This window comes from Helianthus annuus, chromosome 14 (genome assembly GCF_002127325.2).
Source record: "Helianthus annuus cultivar XRQ/B chromosome 14, HanXRQr2.0-SUNRISE, whole genome shotgun sequence".
Taxonomy (NCBI): domain Eukaryota; kingdom Viridiplantae; phylum Streptophyta; class Magnoliopsida; order Asterales; family Asteraceae; genus Helianthus; species Helianthus annuus.
Genome location: NC_035446.2, coordinates 160,205,849 through 160,211,008, shown reverse-complemented (window position 1 = coordinate 160,211,008; position 5,160 = coordinate 160,205,849). Strand labels below are relative to the sequence as shown.

At 29.9% G+C, this 5,160-nt stretch overlaps 1 long non-coding RNA gene across 1 annotated transcript; it reads left to right on the top strand.

Moving 5' to 3' along the window:
* Positions 1-4,509: 4,509 nt before the first annotated feature.
* On the top strand, positions 4,510-4,905 carry LOC110906178. Its single transcript, XR_002573722.2, has 2 exons — positions 4,510-4,588; positions 4,671-4,905. It is a non-coding gene; the product is annotated as an uncharacterized LOC110906178 (long non-coding RNA).
* Positions 4,906-5,160: the final 255 nt, after the last annotated feature.

The following is a 5,160-nucleotide window of genomic DNA, read 5'->3' as shown; positions in this document are numbered from 1 at the left end:
TTGGATCAAAATCATGATGTGAACAGTTAGGATGACATGGGATTTTTCAAACTTAAGGAAAAAAGATGACATTGATACAAAGCATATGTACGATCCATGCAATTTACTCCTAAGAAATGCACAAGTTGGCCAACAAAGTTATTAAAACTAGGATTAAGCACCCCCGCGTTGCGGCAGGTGCATAAAATCGTGACTTGTTTATTATGACATCGATGACGTTCCTAGAGTCTTGGGCTTAACTGGAATCCGGTTATTCATCGTGGCCATTTGTTCCTGCTCATTACACTTAACAGTCCCACAATATGCAGCAGCAACTCAGCAACTACTGACACTTGCATTTCAAGTTAAATCATTTGTACAATCAACTTAAATCCCAAAGTCTACATAAACCCCCACATTGGAGTCATTTAAATTATCAAAACAAACCCAAACATCATCTCGCATTCGGTCTGTGGGATTTAAACTCCCCAAACAACAACCAAGAATGCAAGAACGTCACAGAAACAACAAACAACCGGCGGTGAAGTTCAAAACCCCCTTAAAACTACGCAGCAAGAGAGATTTTAGAGAGAACCTGTATGTGGTGAAGAGTGAAACTGTTTATGGTGTGTCAAAAAACCCAAAATACCAATACGTGTCAACGCCCAAATATGAGAAGCGGAAGATAGTTTTCAAAAGTCACACATGGATTAACAAAAAACCAACATAGAGTAATATACAAATACACATGCATAGTGTACAGCATGGTATGCATAGAAAATGGTACAAACCATAAAGAAAAATATGCAACTAAGTCATTGCATGAAATATCAATAAAGCACAAGTTACAAGTTTCATATACACAAACATGTTGCAAATTAGATAGTTATATAATGAACAATCCTCAAATTAAATTTCATAAGGGTATTAGTTTTTTCCGCCAATAAAACATGTTGGGCATCACATATGTAGGGCTATCAAAAAATCTCGCGGCTCGTAGCTCGTTCGAAGCGCGCTTGGATTTAGCTCGGAAAAAGCTCGCTCGATATGACTCGGTTTGAAAGTGAGCCGAGCCGGCTCGGCTCGGTTAGAAATTGAGCCTAGCTCGGCTCGGCTCGTGACGAGCCAAATTGACTCGGTTTGGCTCGCTTGGTAGCTCGGCTCGGCTTAGCTCGAATTATTTTACTTATAATATATTTTATTTTTATATACATATAATATATTACAAAAAAAATGATTATTATTTACATGTATTTAGGCTTGTAGTTTGATATCTATGACATATTTAAAGGTTGATTGTCGTGCTAATGAACAAATATTGTATTTACTTGAAATATAAAACTTATTTTGCATTGTTGAACGTGATTTTGCCTTGTAATGTATTAGGTTGAACTTATTTTGAATATGTTCTTTTGAAGTATTGAATAATATTTTAGAATACTGAATTTTGAAAGCTATGTATTAATTTTTTGGCAAATTGGATTTAAATAATCCCAACTTGCTCAATTTGGCCGATAATAATCCCAACTCTGTTATTAGCCGATAATAATCCGAACTGGTCCACTTTTGGCCGATAACGGAGTTAAGATTTTTTCCGAATTACAAACTGATGTTTTATGGATTTTGATCAGAACGAGAATATAAGTTGATTGATATAAAATTTACCTCGGAATACTGCCCCAAACGACGAAAACGGTGCTTCAATTCGGGTGTTTAAACTTCCAATTAACAAAAATCAAGTCGTTTGAAACACCGTTTCGAGGTAAGTTTTACATAAATCGAATCGTATCCTTGTTCTGATCAAAGTCCATAAAATATCGGTTTGTAATTCGGAAAAAAGCTTAAATCCATTAAGCTATTTTTAACGGCGGACTATTATCGGCCAAAAGTGGACCAGTTCGGATTATTATCGGCCAATAACTGAGTTGGGATTATTATCGGCCAAATTGAGCAAGTTGGGATTATTTAAATCCAATTTGCCTAATTTTTATTTTTAAAATTGAGCCAAACCAAGCCGAGCCCGAGCTTAGATTTTCACTCGGTTTCAAATCTGAGTCGAGCCGAGCCAGCTCGGTTTATAATCGAGAAGCTCGGGCTAGGCTCATGAACAGCCCTACACACATGCCTATTAGCCATAACTTATGGCAACTTAAACATTTGCACTAAGTCATGAGGCACGAAGTGCCGTGTGGACACCATTTACCACAACGTGACCTGTTAGGCACAATTTATGCATCTCGTTGGTTCAAATTATGTGAGTCCGCGTATAAAGTGTACAATGGCTCACAAACTCAAGGTAAAGTGTGACCACTCATATCTTGTGTTGCTCTTTTATTCTACTCACATCATGTTCCTAGTGAGCTCGAGCTCAAAGATGCCATGTATCATGTTTTTATCAGTAAAAAAAGTCGATGTTTATACAAAAAAAGAATTTTGATTTTTATACAATCAAGAATACTGATTTGTTCACCGTTAATTTTGATATTTGTATCGGTTTACTTCTCCATTTACATGATTTTTCATTAGAAGCCTAAATTGTATATTCCAATTCAAAATGTAGGTTAGAGAATTCAGTTACATCAAAACGTGGACACCAAAAGGCAAAAATGTCCTTAAACTATAAAATCTATATATATTCTAAAGTTTAGTTATATGTTCTATTTTAAAACCAAAATTTATGGTTGTTTTAAATGCATCATCCTATAAAAATCCTATTAATTGCATTTAATTTACATTAAATAAATAAGAGATAAGATAAAAAATAAAATAAAATAATTATATATCAATAATCATTAAAATTAATATCATCAATAACACATTATACTAAATAATATATTATAGATAAAGGTAGATTAGTTTAAAGTTAACTTTGATCTTAATTTGTTTTAATAATTGGTTTAAAGATAATTATTCCAAACTTATGATTATTCTATAAAATGATCTTTGACAAGGTAACCATAAATTTAAATTTCGAAGTAACTAATATATTAAAAGTAAACACAACAATATATTTTCAAAGAAAACATATAATAAAAAAAAATAGGTAAAGGGATCCAAATGATATCAAATATTAAGAACTTATCCATGATATTAGTATCAGAATTTAAAAGATTAAGATAAAATTTAAACCGAAAGATCATAAGTATCATAAAAATATCATTAAATTAAAGTTAAAAAGTAAAGAAAAGAATTATTATTATAATATTAAAATAATAAAAATATATAAAAAACTATATATATTATTAAAATATTAAAATTACTATTTGTACCGATACCAAACAAGACCGTACCGGTATTTTCGATACCAGTACCGGTTGACACCAAGCTTATCCCACCCCGTGATACTAAAAAATCATTAAATTAAAGTTAAACAGTAAAAAAAAGGAATTATTATTATAATATTAAAATAATAAAAGTATTAAAATAACTATATATATATATATATATATATTCTAATATATTATTAATAAGATTTTGGCTAAATTAATTAGATTATTATAAATAATAATAATTTACAAATAAAACAACACAATTTGCAACAAAGCAATGCATGAAACACCATATTAACATATAGTACAGTACATTAATGCTAGAACCTAATCTATACTATATTATAAAGTATTTCATAAGGATACCAACCAAATTTAAGTAATTACAATCTTTTATACTTATGGTACAACAACTTAATAATGTTAGTAAGGGGTGAAATAGTCTTTCTACATTAATATTAAAAAATAAAAAAAAATAATTATCTATATCTATATCTATCTATCTATACTATATTATAAAGCATTTCATAAGGATACCAACCAAATTTAAGTAATTACAATCTTTTATACTTATGGTACAACAACTTAATGATGTTAGTAAGGGGTGAAATGGTCTTTCTACATTAATATTAAAAAATAAAAAAATAATTAAATGAGAATATAATCACAATTAATTATAATAATACAATAATAAGTTCGGTTCTTAAATGCAATTAATAAACGAAACCTATTGGGATAAACCGCAAAAGCACTCCAAAGGTCCAATTTCAATCAATATGTAATAAATTTGACCGATTAAGGAATCTCCTATCATTGCTATAAATTCACCATTTCACTCAACATCAACTCCTTTGTCTACTATTGTGCGAGTTAGAGTCGAAAAGAAAGAGATAAGAAAGAGATAAGTTGATATGAAATTTATTTATCTTGGTGGAAAGGTGTGTTCTTTTATACCCATTTCAACATTTATTCGAAAAAGCTTTGGTTTGTTTCTTAAAATATTCAAATGGGATAACAGTTTTCTTTTACATAATCTATGAGTTTATATTGATGTTTTATTATGTTTTTATTGATTTAGTGGTTTTTTTTTTCAAATTATGATTTTATATTACATATAAAGTATACACACAGGTTATTGGATACAAAAAGACAGACACTTCATACTTCATCAAGGTACCCTTGCATGACTATAGTATCTGGAACCATTTACCAATGTATTGTTTAATTGTTCATAAATTTATAGTCTTTTTCCTTTTTGCAGCTTCATGTATATGGAGGTGTAAAAAGGTGGGTACGAGAAAAGTTATTCATTTGGAGATAGACATTTATTTGGCCTATTGGTATTTCCTTTTTTAATTTCTACTTTACTATTTTTTTTAAACATATGATGCTTTTATGTGATTTAATTGATACTATATATAGGCAATATAGATGCAGAGGAAATATTTGAGGAGGTATTGTTTGACAGGATTGGGCAGCAAACTTTAAGGGCTCGGATGTTTTCAACCCGCGCAAAAGATTTAAATTGATTGCGTTTATCTATACTATCGTATAAAGCATTTCACAAGGGTTCCAACCAAATTTAAATAATTGCAACATATTATGCTTATAGTACAACAACTCAATGAAGTTAGTAAAGGGAATTAGTCTTTCTACATGAGTATAAATTGATAAATACAATTAAATTGATAACTTTATAAATTAAGTATTGTTAAATACTTGATAAAGAATTAAATCATTTGACTTAGTTGAACATCATCACCTTCCTCATATTTACATTGCTTTTCCATTTCAAGTTCTCCGTAACCGATTACTTGATTGAATTTTATAATTAAGTCATTATTATTTAGTTTAGTAATTGCTAAACATCATACAAATAAGGTTACAACCTTTTTTGCAATTTTATCAGATA